Here is a 23,714-nt window from a genome sequence, read left to right on the forward strand (position 1 = left end):
GACACAGGAACATTTCAAACTTTGGCTCCTAATATTGGTGTTAGGGGAGAAAGAGAGAGAAGAAAAAAAAGGATAAAGAGGAGGGAAAAGAACTAAGAGGAAGTGGAGGAAGAGGAGATGATGAGGAGGGCAAAGACAAGGAGGAGAAAAATGCTAAGACATTTAAGAAAGAACAGCATTTACAGCAATGCAATTTAATTCTTTTAAATCAATGGTTAGAGCAATACTTTTAATTGTGCTTTTATATGCTTCTAATCTCTCAGTAATAGGTAAAGCTGCAGGTGCTATTTAGTGTCAGAATAGGTAACTATTCTAACAAGACATTAACAACAATGACAGCAACAAATGTTGGGGCCTAGCCTCCATCTCTGAAGCCTGATTCTGGCTCAGCTGCAATTAAAGGGCTTTGTCTAGGCATTCGGTCTTTTGCATACCTCTCTTAAGGCATCTTGTGTACGTGACTCGATTGAACCCCCTGCAGTTTCGCGGGTCTCGCAGCAGCTCAAGTCTCGCGCGCTTTCCTGCACCTGTCCTGCCCACTACCTGAAAGCCCCACCCAGACCCTTAGTGGTAGCACAGGGGCCCTCTTCCTATTGGCTAGCTTCCCAGTGCCCACCTTCTCCTACCCTAACAGTATGTAACTAATTGTCTGAGGCAATAAAGGAAGAGAGATCAGCAGAGATCAGCAGAGAGATCTGATGCGCTTTCATGGTTAACACTGCTTCTGACTCAGCGTGGTTTTTTCTTCCCCGGTGATTGGGGGAGGGCTGGGTCTTCGACACTTACCATCTCGCTCGGCTCCCGGGGGACTACAGGCTGGCCCTGTGTGTCCCTCCCCGTTCCTGTGTTGCTGCCCCAGAGAGGAGCAACAACAAAAACCAGTCTTCAAGATCACAAGCTCACTTTCAAAGATTGGGCAAATCCCTTCATCTTTGTTTTTTTATTTTTATTATTTATTTATTTCTTAATATTTTTATTGTAATTAATAAAAGGGTTACATGAAATTTGCCAGATAGAAGGTGCATTAATTCACATACATTGATACCCTTTCACATGTCTTGGTGCCCATTACCCTCCCCCCCACCCCCACCCCTCATCTTGTTTTCCCCCCTTCCCTATCCAATTTCAAATAACCAAATACAAATAAATTCAATATATCAGATAACAAAGTGAGATACTGTAACAATATGAGATAACCAAGGGACAGCAAAAGAGATGAGAGATAACCTAGTACATTAAGGACAACAATCATTCATTGTATGGATTTTGTTTCAATATCCTGGAGGTCCTTTCAATTAGCTTCATACTAAATGGCCTTATGTATCAAGGTTTTGCTCTATTGCAAATCTCTGCTAGTAGAGACCAAGGTTTCTACAGATTATGAAAAATGAGGAAAACCATTGAGACTAAGTTCCTTTGAGTCTGGCTTATTTCACTTGATATGATTTTTTCTAAGTCTTTCCATTTCCTAACAAAGGGGGCAATGTCATTCTTTCAGACAGCAGCATAGAATTCCATTGTGTACAAATACCACAACTTGTTGATCCACTCATCAACTGAGGGACATCAAGGTTGGTTCCATATCTTTGCTATGGTGAATAATGCTGCAATGAACATTGTTGTGCTAGTGGATTTAGTATGCCCTTGTTTCTGGATGGTTGGGTAAATGCCAAGTTGTGGAATTGCTAGGTCATAGGGGAGCTCTATGTTTAGCCTTTTGAGGCACTGCCATACTGTTTTCCATAGTGGTTGAAGGAGTTTGCACTCCCACCAACAGTATAGTAGGGATCCCTCCTAGCCACATCCCCTCCAGCATCTGTTGTTATTAGTTTTCCTGATCCTGGCCATTCTAACTGGAGTGAGGTGGAATCTTAGTGTTGTTTTGCTTTGCATTTCTTTTATGACCAGAGATGTTGAGCATTTCTTCATGTGTCTATAGGCCATTTTTGTTTCTTCTTCAGAGAAGACTCTCTTTAAGTCTTTGACCCATTTTTTAATGGGATGGTTGTTACTTTGGAGGTTAGTTTTGGAGTGATTCAATTTTTTGAGCTGTTGATATATTTTAGACATGAGGCCTTTGTCTGCTGTATATGGTTGGTGAATATCTTCTCCCACTCTGTAGGCTTCCTAATTAATTTACTAGCTATGTCCTTTGCCATACAAAAGCTCTGCAGTTTAATGCAGTCCCACTTATTTAGCCTTTCTCTGATTTGTTGTGAAAGTTTCTACCTGTGTCAAGGAGGCCTAGTGTATCTCTTATTCCTTCTTGTAAAGTTTTCAGTGTGTCAGCTTTTACCTCCAGGTCTTTGATCCATTTGGAGTTAATCCTGGGGCAGGGTGACAAAGAAGGATCCAACTTTAGTTTTCTGCAGGTGCTAGCAGCACTTGCTGAAGGGGCTGTCTTTCTTCCATTCTATTTTTTTTGGCTCCCTTGTCAAAGATTAGGTGGCCATAAGTCTGTGGTTTAATATCTGGGTTCTCAGTTCTATTCCATTGGTCTTCAGGCCTGTTCTTGTGCCATTACCAAGCTGTTTTGATAATTATAGCTCTGTAATAGAGTCTAAAGTTTGGTATTGAAATTCCTCCTGTGCTGTTCTTTCTGCTAAGAAGTGTTTTTGCTATACGGGGTCTTTTATTATTCCATATGAAATTTTGGATTGCCTCTTCTAGTTCTTTAAAGAATGACATTGGGATATTGATGGGTATTGCATTGAATTTGTAGATACCCCTTGGCAAGATTGTCATTTTCACGATGTTGATTCTTCCAATCCAGGAGCATGGGAGGTTTTTCCATTTCCTTAGTTCTGCTTTAATTTCCTTTTTCAGGGTTTTAAAGTTTTCATCAAAAAGTTCCTTTACATTCTTAGTTAAGCTAATTCCTAGGTACTTTATTTTCTTTGAGGCTATTGCAAAAGGAGTTGCTTTCCTGATTGTTGCCTCATTCCTCTCACTGTTGGCGTACAGGAAGGCAGTTGATTTTTAAGGGTTAATTTTATACCCTGCTACCCTTCCAAAGTTTTGAATCAGCTCAAGGAGCTTGGGAGTAGAGTCTACAGGATTCTTTAAATAAAATCATATCATCTGAAAGAGGGAATGGTTTACTTCGACTTTCCCTATTTGGATCCCCTTTATGCTTACTTCTTGCCTTATTGCACTGGCTAGGAATTCTAATCTATGTTAAAGAGGAGTGGAGAGAGTGGGCATCCTTGTCTCATTCCTGATTTCAGAGGGAATGGCTTTAGCTTTTCACCATTAAGTATAATGTATTTAAGTCCCTCTGGACCTAGAGTATAATTGAACACCTAGATATACAGTATTGCTCAACAGCCATCAAGTGTATATCCATGCATTATATGGGTTGAAGGATGAACAGAGGACCAGGGATAGAAAAATTGTATGAGAGAGAACTGGGCAGGTACAAGAGGAATAACATAGGAGTGTAAGATTATTATAGTAATGAAGAAAAAGTACAGTGTAAGGATAACTGACCTAAGTTGGTAAGCAGGTAGTGTATTTGAGTACAAAGTTTGGAAAGTATTAGATAAAACTTATGTGTTGCTGCATGACTAGCTCTCAGCTCAACCAGTGTCCTCACAGTGGGCCATGGGATGGATCTGCGAGCTTCAGTCTGGGCGTGCTGCGCAGACGGTTGGTTTTCTTGTGCTGCTTCCAGGGGCGGGCCCCCGGCCAAGGGTCTGGGGTTTGGGAGTTTCTAGGGCCTCTCAGCAGGACCAGCAGGTGTCTGCTCTGTTCCCAAGGTGCCTTTCTGATTCTCAGAAGGGGAGCCTGGCTGCTGGCCTTTCAGATCCCTACTGTGTTTCTGCCGCTTTGGCCAGGAGTCTGTGACTGTGGGGGGCTCCTCAGTGCTGTCTTGCTCAGGATTCCCAGATGGAGGATGCCGGCTCAAGATTTGAGGGGGACAGATGCTGGCTCCTATTTTCCCCCGCACACCCCACCTGCTGTTGTAAGGCAGGGTCTCAGCACCCCCCATTCTCCAGTCCCAGTGGCCTAGGAGAGGAACCTGTTGGGCGGTGGGAGCAGGGACACCTCCACCTCCTTTGGTGGTGTGCTGGGTTAGCGCCTGCCCGCCTGTCAGTCTCCAGTCAATGGCCCAGAGGAGGGCGCTGTTGGAGGAAGGGACAGGATTCTAAATTCCTTGCCCCCCTACTCCTGCTAGTCTTTCTCAGGCACGGTGGAGGGGTCTGAGTTAAGTTCTATTGCTTGGCACCAGCTCTGCTTTCCTGATAGGTTTGGGGACCTACTGTGCTACTCACTCCTCTGCGTTTGGCTGTGGGTGCTCCTCGGTACTGGGGAATCATTCACTCCCCTCGGATCTCTGCCGCCACTTATGTTCCACGTCTGGGTTCCGCTGCTTGCTGTTCTGGTTCCGCTTCTGGGTTCTGCTGCTTCTGCGGCTTGCTGGCCCCTTCCTGTGCTGGTTTCTGCGGGTCTGGGCTGCCTGGCCCAGCGCCCTCCATTGCCGCTTTTCCCGGCTTGGAGCCAGCGGCGAGGGGTGGGGGAGGAATCCTCCTGTTCAGAATTCTTTGAGAAAGTTGGATGTCAGCTTTATTTGGATTTCTTTTCCAGTTTGGGTTCTTCTCGGTTGCTTTTTGAGTTTGTTGTTGTGGATTTCTTAAGGTAATTGGCTCGTGGGAGTCCCTGGTTCTCTCTTTTTGTGAGAGAGAGCTAGGCAGCGTCCCTATTGTCTTGGAGCCCTCTTCCCTCTCTGTCTTAATATTTTTATTCAATGAAACTTTGCTCACAATATCATTGTCTAGATTGTTCTCTACTTGGTATTTTTTATTCTCATGGAAGCAATCAAACACCATATTGTATGATAACATTATTTACTGTAGAGAAAAAATTTTATCTTGACACTTCTACAAGCTTACCAGAGTACATTTAATTGTTTATAGTTATGTATATTTCATTTCCTGAAAACTGACCCTGTTTTCTCTTAAGCCCTCTGTTTTGACCTTCTATTTTAATTTTATTTTTTTATATGAAGGGGTTTTATTTTGAAATTTCCATATAAACACATAATGTCCCTTCTATTGCTCTTTCCTAGTCCCCTTTCCTAGTCTCCTCCTTTTTTTCATATATTTTTATTGTAATTTAGAGAAGGGTTACATTATATTCACCAGATAGAAGGTGCATTACTTGACATCCATTGATACTCTTACTCATGTCTTGGTTCTCATTTCTCTTCCCCCACCCCAGCCACTCATTTTGTTTCCTCCCTTCCCTATCCAACTTCAAATAACCAAATACGCATATATATAATATATCAGATAACAAGGTAAATACTGTAACAATACGAGATAACCAAGGGAGAGCAAAAGAGATGAGAAATAACATAATGTATTAAGGACAATAATCACTCATTATATGGCTTTTGTTTCTATATCCTGGAGGTCCTTTTATTTCCCATCATTCTATATGGCCTTATGTATCTAGGTTTTGTTTATTGTAAATCTCTGCTAGGAGAGCCCAAGGTTTCTACTGATCATGAAAAATGAGGGAAAACATTGAGCCTATGTTCCTTTGAGTCTGGCTTACATCACTTAATATGATTTTTTCTAAGTCTTTCCATTTCCTTACAAATGGAGTGAGGTCGTTCTTTTTGACTGTAGCATAGAATTCCATTGTGTATAAATAAAACATCTTGTTGATCCACTCATCAACTAATGGGCATCTGGGTTGGTTCCATATCTTTGCTATGGTAAATAGTGCTGCAATGAACATCGTTATGTTAGTGGATTTACTATGTCGTTGTTTCAGGACTATTGGGTAAATGCCTAGTAGTGGAATTGCTGGGTTATAGGGGAGGTATAGGTTTAGTCTTTTGAGGAACTGCCATACTAGTTGAATGAGTTTGCACTCCCACCAACAGTGTAGTAGTGATCCCTTCTGGCCTCATCCACTCCAGTATGTGTTATTAGATTTCTTGACCTATGTCCTTTGACATACATACTGCTCTGCAGTTTAATGGAGTCCCACTTATTTAGCCTTTCTCTGATTTGTTGTGATTCTTGGTCCTTATTAAGAAAGTTTCTACCTGTGCCAAGGAGGCCTAGTGTATCTCCTATTCCGTCTTGTAAAGTTTTAAGCGTGTCAGCTTTTACCTCCAGGTCTTTGATCCATTTGGAGTTAATCCTGGGGCAGGGTGACAAAGAAGGATCCAACTTTAGTTTTCTGCAGGTGCTTAACTTGTCGTGCCAGCAGCACTTGTTGAAGGGACTATCTTTCTTCCATTCTATTTTTTTTGGCTCCCTTGTCAAAGATTAGGTGGCCATAGGTCTGTGGTTTAATATCTGGGTCCTCAGTTCTATTACATTGGTCTTCAGGCCTGTTCTTGTGCCAGTACCAAGCTGTTTTGATAATTCTAGCTCTGTAATAGAGTCTAAAGTTTAATATTGAAATTCCTCCTGTGCTGTTCTTTCTGCTAAGTGTTTTTGCTATACGGGGTCCTTTATTATTCCATATGAAATTTTGGATTGACTCTTCTTTTTCTTTCAAGAATGACATTGAAACATTGATGGGTATTTCATTGAATTTATAGATAGCAAGATTGCCATTTTCACGATGTTAATTCTTCCAATCCAGGAGCATGGGAGGTTTTTCCATTTCCTCTGTTCTGCTTTAATTTCCTTTTTCAGGGTTTTAAAGTTTTCATCAAAAAGGTCCTTTACATTCTTAGTTAAGGTAATTCTTAGGTACTTTATTTTCTTTGAGGCTATTGCAAAATGAGTTGCTTTCCTGATTGTTGCCTCATTCCTCTCATTGTTGGTACAGAGGAAGGCAGTTGATTTTTGAGGGTTAATTTATACCCTGCTGCCTTGCCAAAGTTTTGAATCAGCTCAAGCATCTTGGGAGTGGAGTCTATAGCATTCTTTAAATACAGAATCATGTCATCTGCAAAGAGGGAAAGTTTCACTTTTTGATCCCTATTTGGATACCCTTTATGCTTGCTTCTTGCCTTATTGCTCTGGGTAGGAATTCTAATACTATGTTAAAGAGGAGTGGAGAAAGTGGACATCCTTTTCTCATTCTTGATTTCAGAGAAAATGGCTTTAGCTTTTTGCCATTAAGTATAATGCTAGCTGTGGCTTTTTTATACACAGCCTTTATAATATTGAGGATTGTTTCATGGATTCCTAGTTTCTCTGGAGCTTTTAGCATGAAGGGGTGTTGGATCTTGTCAAATGCCTTTTCTGCATCTATTGAGACAATATGTGATTCCTGTCCTTGCTTTTGTATTTTAATTTTAATATCATGAAATTTCTCTTGTCTTTAATTGAACGCTCACCTCAAACTGTCTTTTTTGTGCCATTAATCAGTGTTACTCATTCCAAACAAATATAAGACACTTTACTGAAATAAGTAGACATGACGATTCTACGTGTAATATCACTCTCCCATTTGAACTCAAGACATAAATGTCACTAGGCTAGAGTTCTATCACTTCAGATTCTATTCTGCTTTTTGTTGGTCTTTTTGTTGGTTTGATCTCAAATCACAATCCTTTGACCTTAGCCTCAGAGGAGATAGGATTACAGGTTTGAACTCTCTTACTACAGAAGTTCACATCTGTAACATTCATCTTGGAAAGGATGACCTTCTTTGTACTCTGAAATCTCACCTGTAAGCATTAGATCATGGCCTGTAAATAGCATAACTATATTACAAAATGCCAAATGTGAAATAAACATTTCTCTTTTTTCAGAAGAACTATGTTTCTTTCCTGATTTGAGAAATGTTGTAAAATCAATAGCTCTCTTATTTTACTGTCATCTGGAGGTGATGTATTAATATTGCTGTCATTGTTTTCACTTGCCCAGACACCTCACAGCTAATGTGGAAAAACAACCCAAATCTTGTCTAACACATTACTGTCTTTGTGCAGTCACCACTGGACATCAATTCACTGCTAACAAAAACATCTCCATTTATCCTGCGATTTAGCTATGTATAAAACATGGCTTGTAGTGTAAAAGTCTATGAACTATAGTTACACATATGCAGATTAATGATCTTCAAATATATTTGTGTGACATATCCCCAAATAAACATGTATTATTATGTAATAAACACATATTATATATTATAACACATTCTATAATGCATATATTATGTAATATTTATAAAACATAACATTATGTAATGTATTACACTAACATCACAAAATCTCTTGTGATGGTAAATAATTCATATTACATAATTTATGTTAAATAATTTGATATGCTACCATGTCAGTTCCTTTATCTGTCCCCTACTACATAAATAAACTTACATCCTAGGTGTATATTCCTATAATAAGACACCAAGTGCCATACACATTATTAAAATTTAAAATCCAGTTATAAGTATGAGGACAAATAAATATAGAATTGAAAGGAACGTTAAAGAATATGTACTACTTACAATGATTAAGTCAGTCTCCTTTTACACATGCTTAATTGACTTTTATGAAAAGTTTAGCTATGTAATTTCCATGTTTTACTTAAACTTGAGGCTTCCATAAAAGTTCCATGTAGTTCCGTATGTTTCTTTAACATGGAAGTGATAAAGGAGCATGTTCTTATTAACTTGATTATGTATTTCATGGTTGTGTTTAGATTTGAACTCAGACTTCAAGCTTGTGTTTGCCATGCTCAATCTCAACTGGAGCCATATCTTTCCATAGTGGCTTTCTTTCAGTTTTTTGTAGATAGAGTCACTTGGTCTTTTCTATCAAGTTGTTTTTCAACTGTGATTCTCCAGATCTCAGATTACTGAGCTGTCAGGATTATAAACACAAGCCACTTCCCCTACTGCAGCAAGTATTTAGATTTAGTACCAAATTTTTTAATTTGTCAGTTATAAGGAAAGTATAGAAATGGAAATAGCACATTTACCATAACATTTATTTTCCAGTTTAAATGAAGAATTTGCAGTATAATGTACCACCTTTATAGACATATACTTGACATACTTCAAAAGTTGATGACTAAAAATTGGGGCTGTTAAGCTGTAGTTAATGGATTGTGGAAACCACTAGAAAATATCATGTCTTCTGTGCTTTAATCAGATATTCTTTCAGTAAATTTATAGGTCTTGTTTAATGACCACAAATAGTCATGCATGAACTTGTTTTTTCAAGAATTACTTAACATTTACATATTTAATCTAAGACATGTGTTCTTTTATTTTATTATTCTCAGTATCTATGACTGAATATAGACATACAGCAAATGCTTGGTATATGATAATTATCTATTTAGATCATCTATGTAGATATGATGATTATACCTCCATTGAGAGCTTCAATTTCAGAGCAATCACATGAATAAGCTAAAGTGACTTATTCTATTCATTTGATAGGAGATTAAAAAATGTGTAAGCCACATCTAACATTTTCTAACTTTTAACATTGGTTGATACCCATTAAATAGGACTGAAATTATATTTTATTGTGGTTTTGAATTGCCTTATCTGATAAAAAGTAACACAATATTTGTCCATTGCTTATTTCTATGTATGTATTGAAATATTATCTGTTGAAATCCTTTGCCCAATTTCAACAGATTATTCAATCAGCATGTTTAAGAGATAGTTTTGTTGCTTTCTTAATTAAATTCTGTGACTTGTTTATGCATTTTGAATATTAACACCTTATGGAATATGCAGTTGGCAAATATTTCTCAGCATTTATAATACCTTTGTAATTTGTTGTGTTGTTGAATTTCAGGGCTTTAACTGAGGGCCTACACACTGTCTTTGAGCTCTTTTGCTCAAGGCTAGCTTTCTTCCAGTTTGAGCCACAACTCTACTTCCAGGTTTCTGGTGGTTAATTGGTGATTAGAGTCTCATGGACTTTCTTGCCTGGGCTGGTTTTAAACTATGATTCTCAGATCTCAGCCTTCTGTTTAGGTAGATTTATAGGTAGGAGCGACTGGTGCCTCACTTATGTCAATATATCTTATGTTATATGAAATGATAGGAGAAGAAATAAATCACTGACATATACATTCACAGATGCATGCTGATATGCACACAAACACACTGAGACATACACACAAACACATACATGCCAGCACACACACACACACCTTAATAGAAGAAAGAAACTGAAAAAGTTACAGTACTGATTTATTTAGTTGACCAAGTGTTCATGGCTAGTGTTTACTACTGACTTTACCTCAAATGCATTTTGTGCTCCTTTTGCCTTAAGCAAATGTACCAGCCGGTTTTTCTTCCTTACTTGGTGGAGTGAAACAAACTTTCATTCAGGAAAGGTAAGAACAATTAGTAGTCTTGACTAAATAGGGTTGAAGTTCATATATTTCTAGTACAAGGCATGGAGTTGGAAATTCCTCAAGGACCACCTGTATCTTATCTCCATTAGAGATTAGCAGGCCAAATTCCATCCTATAGTCATGATTGAAGACCAGTCAGCACAGTAATTCCATTTTTAGCCCATCGATTCAGAGGCCAAAAATGTCTGAATGCTCTCTAAACTCCAATTCAATAGAAACAACAACAACAAAAAAAGACCCCTTGTGTCTCCTGCTGAAAGTTTCTCTTTAGAAGTCAGTGTTCTCAAGTCCCAGATGATAAAATTGTGGAGAAAAGAAGGAGGAAAAAAGATAGAAGTGAGTGGTGTCACTCGGCGGCATTCTTCTGTTCAAATTGAGGATGCATTTATTCCATTTACAAAGGAAATCATGCTATATTAGATTCTGACTTGCAACCTAGACAATGTCATGGAAAACTCATTTAAAAATTGCAAGGCTTTGCACCAGAACTGGCCATGCAACAGAGCCTTCCAAAACCCACTCTATCAAGACAATGGCTTCAGGGTGCTGACAAATCCAATAAAACCACTTCATTACTTGATCACAGCCAATCACCACACATTCATTTGTACTGAAGTAATTTGCGTAAGTAGAAACTTTGCCATTAAAAAGGCCCATGAAGTTGTGAAAAGGACATTCTGTTTATAGATGCTAACTATATGAGAAGCACAGGATTTATAGGCAACAGATCAATCAATCTTTACCCACAGAGAATTCCTACCCCAGGAAGAACAAATAACTACTTCTTCCCTAATAGAGGAGGTCAGATTTAAATTAGCATATCCAAAGATTGGCACCACACAGTACAGCACACTAAAGAAAGGTGGCATGCAGAAAATGCAGGGTAGTCTTGGTTGTGGGCAGAACACTCAGCAGCTCCTTATCCAGGTCAGTTGTGACTGTCCACTGGGCGAAATACATGCGTTACCTGTATAATTCAAATCCTCTCTGCGGAAGTCTCCTTTTCTATTCTTAATTTTAATTTTTATTATTATTATTTTATTTTTATTATTATTCCTCATCTCCAAATGTCTTTGTCCATATGTGCTCTTTCAAAGATCTAAATAACTCAGAGAAAACACAAAAGACAGCAGGGGGCCGCTGGCTCATGCATTGCAGTTACTCAGGAGGCTGAGATCTGTGGCTAGAGCTTCAAAGTCAGCCTGAGCAGGAAAGTCTATGAAACTTATGTCGAGTGACCCATTGGAAAACTGGAAGTAGCACTGTGGCTCAAGGGGCTAGCCTTTAACAAAATAGCTCAGAGATAGGGCCCAGGCCCTGAATTCAAGCCAAATGATTGCAGAAAAAAATAAAGACATACAATTGCACACCGGTCTATATATCTTCCTGAGCAAATGATACAATTTATACACTGTTTGAATTGCAGAAAGAGGTTGTGGTACTTCAGCAGGATGCTTTCAGGTGCTTTCTGTAATCGAGTGAAACATCTGAAAAGCATACTAGGAGATGTTTTTTGGATGGGATAGGCAGATAGTTCTGGGGCATGAACTCAGGGAATGGACACTATCCTTGATCTTTTATGCTTAAGGCTATTGCTCTACCACCTGAACCACAGAGCTCTACTTTTGGCTTTCCTTCCTGGGCTAGCCTTGAACTGAAATGCTCCAATCTCGAGTTCCTGAATAGTTAGGGTTAGTGAGCTGTTGGATTTTGGTTTTCTCGTTGAGTTCTCCCATGAGGCTGTAGGAACAGTGTGGAAGGCAGAGCATAGTGAGACTAGAATGGGCACCTTGTTATAATCGGGGACATATTATTTAAAGTATTTGTAACCTCAGGATTGAGTGGGCCAAATCGTTTTTGCTTAACTTTTATTTGATCTTGGATTACACTGTGTCTTTAACTTAATGCTTTAGTGTATCAGAGACTACAGAATTCCTGATAGACAAGAAAGAGTTCATGATAACTCTGTAGCCCATGCTTCATCATTCAGTGTGTGATCATCCCAGAAAAGAGACAACAAACTGGTTTTCAAAAAGCAGTTATCAATGCCTGGGGCCAGTAACTCATGGCTGTAATCCTTGCTACTAAGGAAGTTGAGGCTGAGGATTGTGGTTTGATTGTGGCAGCAAAATCCATGAGACTTCATCTCCAATTAACCAACAAATAGCCAGATTTGGAGGTAGAATAAGTAGAATGGTAAAGTGGCAGAGCACTATCCTTGAGCTGAACAATACTAAACCAGACATAAAACCCTGAATCTTAAGCCCCCATACAGGTATAAAGATGACAGATATAGATAGATAGATGATAGATAGATAGATAGATAGATAGATAGATAGATAGATAGATAGATAGATAGATAATTACTGAGGGCAGCAGAGCTTACCTAAGTGTAATGTTCTGGGCCCATCTATGGGAATTTCCTGACAGCTTTATGCTACTGACCCTTGAAATACCACGGGATCTTCTGAATGCCATGGCACATATGACAAAAGAGTTCTTACTATGACAGCTTGGCCTACTGCAACATTTTCTTGTGTTTTGTATCCCACATTAAACCAGAAGCTATTTGAGTGGCGAATTGGCTAGAAAAGTTTGAGAATTATGTAGTTTGTAATATGTACCCTGATCCTTTATCATGTATCTAATTTGATTAAAGGAATGACCTTTTCATTCATTTTAGAAAAAAATATCTCAGCAGGATCTAAACCACTGACACTTTGGAAATATTACTAGGATAGAAAATGAGGTTTTAATGTCTAGAACCAAAATGTGCTCCTTAACAATTATTTCTTAAACATATTTTTTACTTCATTTTAGTTTTACTTAAAAGAAACCCAGGGGTTGAATTGCAGTTACTTTTTGAGATTCAATTCACAGTTTACAACTTTGCTAGTATTCAGGAGACTTCTACAATAAATAAAAGGATGGGCTATGAATCTTATATTACGGTTGTAAATTCTTAAAACAGGCAACATTTCACTGTTGTATGGGCTGAATCCCAGAAAGGTTTCTCTGTCATAAATTTATCAATGCCTAAACCCTCTGATAAAATACAGCTTCTTTTGCCCTTAAAAATGTTGATCAATCAATGTTATTGAGGATTTTTCTTCATTGAATGTTTTTATTAACATTAGAGACTTTGATAAAGTTTCAACTGATTTAGTCTTTGCAGATTATCATAGTCAGATTCCCTTGGTCTGCTCAGTTTTTGAAAGAAGAATTTAATAGCTATGTGTGGATTTGGTATATTATTTCAGTCTTAATTGCCTTCTGTGTTAGACTTAGTAACAAAGAATCATTTCAGTAAATTCAAACAATAATTGTTAAATAAATGGTGCATGATAAATATCCCAATTACTTTTGGGTATGTGCAATCAATGTTAAAATATAAATTACAGCAATATGATGTGTAAACCAATTTACTGAATAAAGAGTCTAGTCTTATTTAGAAAAAGGTTTAGAGAATATTAGAAGACCATAAAATTTGGATGTGTCCTTAGTTCTCATTAGAATAAAACTACATATTGTGGAATTAGAAACCTGTGAATATGTTTAAACTTTTCAGGTGGTGATTGTACCTATCTTCAAAAAATTGAGGAGAGGGCCGGGAGATTGGCCTAGTGGTTGAGTGCTTGCCTAGCATGCATGAAGACTCAGGTTCGATTCCTCGGTACCACATACATAGAGAAAAGCCCAAAGTGGTGCTGAGATTCAAGTGGTAGAGCTCTAGCCTTGAGGAAGTCCAAGGACAATGCTCAGGCCCTGAGCTCAAGCTCAGGACTGGCAAAAAACAAACAAACAAACAAAAACTCCCCAAAAAATCAAAACTGAGAAGAATGAGTTTTGTGAATTCTATCACTATCTGAGAGATATTGCACAGCCATGTTTCATAATATATTGATTTGTTCAAATAGCTAAGATTAAGAATCAGTGTAGATGTGTGAAGATAATTGCCTAAAACAAGATAGTAAACATGATTTTAAGTATAATTTAAAAAATTATTTTATTTTGAATGAAATATGTCTTGAAATCTTAATTTTTAAATAGAGATAGTTTAAAACATTCTAAGTGAATACAAGAAGTTAGTTTTTGTTTTAAAAAAGGGGAATTCCATGATTTGGTCTTGTAAAAGAATTTCAGAATGATTGTTGTCCTTATCTCTCATCTCTTTTACTGTCCCTTGGTTATCTCATGTTATTACAGTATTTTACCTTGTTATCTGATATATTGTATATATGCTTATTTGGTTATTTGAAATCAGATAGGAAGGGGGGAAATCTAGATAAGGGGCAGGGAGAGGGGAGGGAAATGGGGACCAAGACATGAGAAAGTGTATAAATGTTTGTGAAGTAATGCACCTTCTATCTGGTGAATATAATGTAACCCTTCTAAAATGACAATAAAAATTTATGACAAAAAAGAATTTCAGAATGATATATAAGAATAAACTTGTAATTTATAATAATTAGATCATTCCCATTTGTACTGATAGACATTTGAGTACTATTGCTGTATATATATTATGTCATGATTAATTAATATCTATCCATCTATCTTGATTTCTTTCTATAATATAGCTATCTCTATTTAAAGTAAACATTAGCTGAAGGTTAGCATTCCTCAAAGTATATGTATTACCGAATAGCACAAAATATATCTCACATATACTAAGAATTGTTCTTAGACTATGCAAAGCATGATTATTACATCAAAAGAGATACAAACATCTTTTTCATGAGATGTTACAAAATATTATATAAGTAGTATATCCTCAAATATGGAAGTATAGTATTTTAGTAGGTATCTTTCAGAATTTTAACAAAGATGCAAAGGTTGGGCACCATGTCTAATGGTAAAAATATTCATTATGTCGCAAGGCCTGCCCACTTTTTTTGTGCTGGTATTATTTACCACAAATAATAATAGTTATCTTTTCTAGTTTAAAATTGCCATGCTATCACTCACAAAACTGTGAATATGTTTGGGACTCAATAGTTAGTAGGGATCCAAGTTACTCTTGCTGCAACCAACTCTGGCAAAATATCACAGTATAAAATTAACCCTCAAAAATCAATGGCCTTTCTGTATTCCATGAGAAGAGTGAGGCTGAAATGAGGAAAGGAACTCCTTTGGCAATAGCCTCATCCCCCCCCACTTTGGAATTTACTTAACCAAGAAGTGAAGGACCTTTATGATGGAAACTTTAAAAACCTGAAAAAGGAAATTAAAGCAGAACTAAAGAAGGGGAAGAAAACCTCCCATCTCCTGAACTGAGAGGTTTAACATAGTGAAAATACTAAGATTTCGAAAATAATCATATTAAGGGAAGTAAGCTAGACCCAAAGAAACATATGCACCATGGTTTCCTACAGGAAACCTAGCAGACATCTAGGGTTTTCCTAGCAGAGGAGCATAGCAGTTCAAAAGCCATAGGAATATGGCCATAAGGATGAAGCTAAGCAAAATGAACTCCAGGATAGGGAAACAAGGGGTTTATCCATGCAATTGTTGTTTTTAATACACTATGTGAAATTATTTATTCTTTTTTCTCTTTCTCTTTTTTCCCCTTATTGTTTTATCCTCTGTTATTGCTGTAACTGACTTTAGTCATTGTTGTATTGTATATCTGAATGTGGTTATTTCTAGATTTGCAATGAAGTTAGACACTCAGCAAATACATAGGTTTATTTGTATACCTATGGAACACACACTGAGAGCTTGAAGCAATAAGCATGAAGTCAGGATGAAAGAGGGGAAGACGTTTTGGATGTTACAAAACAACTTAAGTTAGGAAATAAAGTCATTTTTCCAACACTGTAGCCAACTTAAAATAAGATATTGTCAGCTGGAGTTTGGTTCTCCTGTGTTTGTCTTTCCTTATTAATTTAATACTGAATGAATGGATGAGGCAATTTTATAAATTGTAACATTCAGTGTCTGATGTACAAATCATAACTGCACAATCCATCAATCTCTCCAAAACAAGGACTAACAATTAATTTTAAGGATGTGTTGGTGAAAAGTCAAAGATTTGTGTAGACAACAAAATGTCATGAGATTTAAGTATGAACATAGGTTATAGATGACTTTCATATGATTATAAAACCTTAGAAATAAATATATCAAACTCTTAGCCAATGCAATTTATATCATGTTTTACACTCTAATTTTAAATTGGTTTCACTTTCTTACTGATAAGGCTAATTTTATGCTGACTCATGAACCTTAGATTATCTATATTTCCATTATTCTTTTCTACTCACCACAGTATGGTGTTTGTTATCTGATCATTATAATCAATGAATGAAATGACCACAGTGGAAATAGTAACTGTCTATAATGAGAAAATGAGTGAGTAATGAACTAATAATACATCTATCTATCGTTTGATTCTGTAGTAGTAGATGCAACTAACTAGGATTTAAAAACAATTTTGTCTATGTGATTATATGGCAAGTTTATCCTTGCTATTATTTTTATAGGTTATATAGAATATAACAAGTACTTATATGGCATTTCTATAGAATTAATTAATAAATAACTAGACTAGACAGTAGCTGAAACAATAATATTAGTGGGGTCCCTAGGGTAGGCATTCAATGAATGAAAAAGGGAACAAAGTTCAAGTACAGACATGTCACTCAATGTACATATGTGCTAAAAGAAATGGAAAGTGGGAAATGGGAAATGAGATGGGGGAGGGAAGAGATTAGATGGGGGAGATTGATGGAAGGGGTAAATCTAATCAAGGAGCACTGAACATTTTGATGGACATGTTAAACTTTTACCACCTTGTAAAGTCTTTTCTTGTTCGGGCAAATTAAATAAAAGAATAATACAATTATTTAAAAATAATAAAATATAATGATCAAAACAATAAAAATTAGAAATATGAATGGGAATTAATGAAAACCTTCAAATTCAAAAGAAAAAACTGGGTAACTACAAACAAAATAAAATATAAGGGAAATTTCATAAAGATTGTTTGCCAATTGCATATTATTTCATCAGCAGGATTTGGATATATAAGTGGTTCTCAGAAAAATTTCCTCCATGGATACTTATAAACAGCTCCACTATTATTGGGACAAAGTTCAAATAATTTAACAAGGAAAATTTGGAAAACTCGGTTAATTTTTTAATTTTTAACTGAGTAAATCTGATATAAAGTGATGCTGAAATCATAACTTCAACCTGTAGGTAGTAGATGTTTGGCCTATGGGAGACAACCAGGTCCTGAGGTCAGAAACTTTTTATGGATGGATTATCATGAACTTATAAAAATATTTAACAAAGTTGACATTCCCTATTGTTCCTCTCCACCCTGTGATGCAAAAGAGAAAAGCTAGCCATCTGCCAATCCTGGAGAGTGGATTCAGGAGATTGCAGTTTGGACAGCACCTTGATTTTTTATCAGGATACCCTTCCCAACTGTTGGAAACAATTGTGCCTTGCACATTATGTCTCCAAACTTTTACACTAAATAGTATGTGGCAGCACACTTTGTTAACATCTGACTGAGACATGTTAGCATAATTATATTTTTCAAATGCAAAATAATAAGACTGAAGGGGTTATTGTTAGAATAAATTTCTTAGCTGGAGAATGCTTAATTTGAATAATTTATCTTAAATATTTACTGGATTTTGAGTACAATGTTTATGGATAGGAGGAAGTAGAGTAAAATCCATACAATTGTGGGCTTAATTTTAGAGGAGACTGGTAACAAACAAGAAAATTAGATGTAATTTTATCATCATGATCCGCAACTCTATAGGGGAAAAAAAACAAAGGAAAGCAAAATAAGAGGCTTGTGAAAAATGGGACTGCATCTTGTCCTCTTATTTTAGGCTATGAAAACTTGGCGAGTGATGTTTTTAATATTAGAGAATTCACAGAGAAAAACTTTCTGTAACCTCAGCTTATTATTTTAATAGTAGCAATTATATTTAAATATAAAAGGTACAAATTTAGAATTAACATTGGTACAAGAATATTAAATCAACTTCAAACATCTTGATTAGCATTTCCTAGTTTTTCCACTAGTATTCCTTTTCTAAGCCAGTGTCTCCTAGACTATAACACATTGCGATTAGTCTACTTGAATTGGTCTTTCAGTCTGTCCTCATTCAAAGGATCCACAATTTTAAGACTTCTAGATGGATACACATTGGTCAGAAGATAAAAATGTAAGATTGGGCTAATGACAAACAATTTCAAGACTATAGTGAGAGAAAGTAATTTAAAATATGGAATATTCATTTTCAGTTTTTGGAAATTTTTCTTCACTATTCTAGAAGTAGATCTATATACATCTATATGTATAGATACATATAGCATAACCACATAAAACACACACACACACATATATATATATATAACAGTTGAAATAACTATGTATATATAATTGGTATGTTAGCATGGGCTGCAAACTTTCACTATGAAGTTTAAGGAATCACATATTACAACATTACTTTTACCTTGCATTCAAATAGGCTGATTTTAGGTTTAATAATACTCCGAATGTACTCAGAGAATTCTCTGAAGGATGTTCTATCCATGATTTCAGTTTACTTTTGAGAATCAAAGGAAGGAAGAGAGATACAAAGATGAGCTCAGGAGAGAATAGGAAATGGATCTCAGGTTGTTACCTCATAGGGTCACATGCAGCATTGTTCCAAATAGAAGTGGAGTAATATGTGATTTACTTTTCCTCCTCTCCTTTCCTTTAATTTGACAGGGTCTTTGAACCATTGTGTTTGATAAAAAGAATTATATTAAGGAAGTAATAGGTCTCTAGCTGGGCACTGGTGGCTCACACCAGTAATCCTAGCTAGCCAGGAGGCTGAGATCCAAGGATCATAGTTCAAAGACAGCCTGGGCTATGAGGAAAGTCTTTGAGACAATTATCTCCAATTATCTACCAGAAAACTAATTGTGGCTCTATGGCTCAGAGTGGTAGAGTTCAAGCCTTGAGCCAAATTGCTCAGGGACACAATGCTCAAAAGTCAAATTAAAAATCCTGCACTGTCTTTTGCGAACTTTTAAGAGGTGACATAATTTTCAATTCCACATTTCGTTAATAAAAATCTGTTTAGTTATTTATTCTCATGAGAAACAGAAGGATCTGACAAGGTAGACTGATTAGAGAACATTAAGCATGTGTTCAAGTTCTGACATGGTTCTGCTTTTCTGAAGTTTGGTTTTATTTTTAATGAAGTCTGAATACAGCCTATCAGCTTAAAAACATTTCTCGAGAAAAATATAGGAGAAATTACATAATCAGTGTATGTTTTCTAAGAAGGAAAAGTAGAAATAGAAAAGAGAAAGTGTCTACATTAAATGGAAATTTTGCATGATATTTTTGAGATGTAATGTAATGTGCATCATCTTAGGAAAACTCATATTTTACATACTTTGTAATGCAAATAAATATGCAGGTAGAAAAGTAGGACTATGTTTTTATGTATCAAATGTATCATAGGAGAAGTTAGTAAAATGTATAATAATGAAGAAAATCCATTTTTCTCCCTGAAATTTGAAAATATAGGTTAGAATTACAAAAACTAATAACATACATTTTGGGTAAGTATAATGAAGCTGAGGATAAGAATTGTTAGATATTACATAGCATGAAATTATTAGTATTTGAGTTGAAAGCATATAACAGAGGGTTAATATATGAGTATTTAAACTTTTCATTTTCATTATCGAGATTGGCACTCAGAACAGACACATACAAAAATGCACAAAGAGCAGCACTAATGGTAACATGCTGAACAATATTCTTAAATAATTTATTGATTATAGTTATATAGTCAGTTAATTATTAAATAATAGTGTAGAAATGTTTTATTGACAGAAATTTTAACATAATACAGGAGAAAAGAGATTACGTTATAGCTTTCTTTACTATGTATGTGTATATGGGTTCTGCGTGTGTTTTATTGTGTTCTACATTTGTTATACTTTTGAAACAGATTCCCATCACAAAGTCCAGATTAGGCTTTCCATTGACAGTTCTACTGCTAGATTTTCTTCCTGAGCACAGAGATTAAAGGCTTGCAGTACCACACCTGGATGCATATACGCTTTATTTTGTGTTTGGAAAAAAAGTAGAATGTGAGATATTTAAATCAAGGAAAAGGGTTCCCTTCTGAAATTCAATCATGTTATTTGTTTCTTTTATTAGGTGGTATAGTTGAATTTTATTTTCTAATTGCTTTAAATATGATCTTGGTTGGTTTTCATCTTTGGGTAAATACATTAAAGGTAACTTGAACCACAATTAACTGAATTTTTCTTTCTAATGTCTCAATTATACAAAATTAAAAATTATTATAAGCTGCTGGATTGGCTTTTTTGTACCAGTACTTTAGGATTTGCCAGTGACCCCTACCAAAAGCCATGGCTTTTGTGTTTATTATGTAAACAATAAATTATGTAAAAATGTCAAAGAACTATTTGGCAGGTATTTAAAATACCTATAATGAATTTTAGTAAATAAAGTAAAAATATATCAGTAAACTCTAAATAAATGAAATTTCTATAAAACCACATTTGGCATATTTGTATTTTATGGCCATGCTGTATTTTCTTTCACGATTTAGAGATATTAAATCTAATATTTGACAACTTTTGATGAATGTCAAACAGGATGGAATATTGAAAATAATACAGTAGCCTAGCTATGAAATAATTTTGTTGCATGGTTTTTGTTTAATTTCCATATCACCAGCTCTTCTTGCCATTCTCTCAATTAAGAGCTTCAGCAAACGTTCACTCTATCAACATTCCAAGTTTCCTCATCTTTATTTATCAGACAACTGTAACATATTTTTACATCTTGTGCTTTAGTATCACACCAAGCTATATGTTCAAACTGTAAAGCTGTTGAAAATTTTAGAAACATCAACATTCAAATGCCAACCCATGGCTTCTTGTTCTATAAAATGCTGCCATTGCCAAGCTAAGCATTCAGTGTGTGTTTCTTTGTATTTATGAATGAGTTTGCCTTTTCAGATTGACAATTTTTTCCTTACTTTACTCTAAATATCTGCAATAATTTTCCATTCATGATGGAATCCATACTTTGGTAGCAATTCCAATTTCATCCAAAGTTCGTTGTTTTACCATGGGATGAGATTGGAGCACATCCAAGCCTAACATAAGGGTATCTTCATGTACATATGCATAGAACTCCAAGGCAGAGCCTTCTACCCATTTGAATTAGCATATGAAATCATTTTACACACAATAAATCCAATGAAACAGCAGCATCACACAGAATGAATAGCATTTAATGATTTCACAAAATCTGTTTCTCCATAAATTTTAGTGTGGAATCTTGGCAGGATGTCACATTCCTGGCTGTATTAATCTATTCATATTTGGTACTTCAGAACTCATGTGGTTTCTTAAGGTTTATGGAAATATCCGGTAACTAATCCCCATGTTTTACTTTATTATTTTGTAGATAAGCTATTTTAAATATTATAACTCTACTTCATGTTTTCAAACCAATTATTATTCAGTAACATATCCAGTGTCAAACTCAATCCATTTGTTCCAAATCTGTGGAAATATATTTATGATTTTTATGTTACTTGGTTATTTTTGTTTTGAACTGTTAGAATAACCATAGCCCCCAACATACAAGCATAGGAGCTGAGAAAAATGATTAACTAACTGATTATGGAAAAAATAAAGAATGTATTTACTTTTTAGATGAGTAAATCAATTCTTGTGTGTGTAGGTTGCTTAGGTACAAATTTCCCAGTGAAACAAAGTGCCAATATTCAATTCTTTTAAGACTCTTTATAGAAAGATTTAAAACTTGGAAAGTAGCAAAACATTATTACAAAAGTCATAGAAGATTTATATATATATGTATATATATAATTGTCTAAAACATATATTAACAGAAAGAATTCTAAACACTTTAAAGTGATATTGGGATGCTAAGTGAATAAGGATAATGTTTATTTAGTTTTACATTGGGGGCCATATCAAAAAGGTGTTAATTTTGAAATGATGTCAGTTACTAATTCGGTATGTGAATAAAATGAATGAATTAATGTTTTGGTAAAGTCCAATACTGGCTTTCAATCTATGTAGGATATCTGTCTTTCTTGAACTTTGCTCTGCTTTCCTTTATGTTTAGGAAACTGTTTAACTCTTAGATGAAAAAGGGTAAAAGTTCTTGAGGTTTAAAAATTAGAGATCAACCAGAATAAATACATGAGGAATAAAGGCATTACCACACTATTTTCTTTTGTTATGTTATTGAAATACAAAGCGTTCTCTGTTTCAAATGGATTTAAGATAGTTGGAAGATACTGTTGGTTAATTCTGTAATCTGTTATTTTGCCAAAATGGTTGACCAGCTCTAGAAGCTTGAACATGGAGACTTTTGGATTCTTTAGAAATAAGATCCTGCCACCTGCAAAAAGGGATAGTTAGAATTCAAAGAAAAATGTATGGAACTAGAACAATTCATGTTAAGTGAAGTAAGCCAATCTCAGTGAGGCAAGTGGAACATATTTTCTATGATAGGTAGAATATTCAAAAAACATTTGTTTTTGATAAAGTATACAAGATTCTAGAAACACACAGTGAGACTAAAAGAGGATACTCTTAGGAGAGAAACACAAAGGTGTAATACCTAAGTGCCTCTTCATATTTATACAAAAGAATATTCATATTGAAATAAATTCCAAGATATGGAAATAAAACCTCTTTGTTCCTTGCTTTAAAAGATGTTTTTTTTTTTTTTGGAGAGGCTGGGAGTTTGGCCTAGTGGTAGAGTGCTTGGCTAGCATGCAAGAAGACCTGGGCTCAATTCATTGGTACCACATACACAGAATAAAGCTGGAAATGGTGCTGTGGTTCAAGTGGTTGAGTTCTAGCCTTGAGAAAGTCCAAGGCTGTGCTCAGGCCCTGAGTTCAAGCCCCAGAACTGGCAAAAAAATTTAAAAAATGTTTTTTATTTTTTGATGATTCTGTATCTTCTTTGCCTTATGCATGGTGTCTTCAGGTGGACATTCTGGTAAGAGTTAAGGGGATCCAGAACTCGAGGGAAAAAAAGGATGAAAAAGTGCAACAGTAGAGCTCACTGGAACTATACAACTGATGGGTGGATATGAGAAGGGACTAGAAGAGTGTAAGGGAAGGGAAAAACACTATATGGAAGGAGATATACTTATCACTTGGCTCATATCAAGGTAATCCATCTGTACAACACTTCTATAGTAACAATAAAATAAAACAATGATGACGATGACGACGATGATGATGATGATGATGATGATGATGATGATGATGAGAATGTTGGTGATAATGTTTAAAAAATGCTTTAAAAGAAACCAGGATCTAGGCTCTCAGGGATTCTTCTAGATAATCAAGAGGATGAGA

The sequence above is a fragment of the Megascapheus bottae genome, chromosome 23, assembly GCF_031878675.1.
Source record: "Megascapheus bottae isolate mThoBot1 chromosome 23, mThoBot2.hap1, whole genome shotgun sequence".
Lineage (NCBI taxonomy): Eukaryota > Metazoa > Chordata > Mammalia > Rodentia > Geomyidae > Megascapheus > Megascapheus bottae.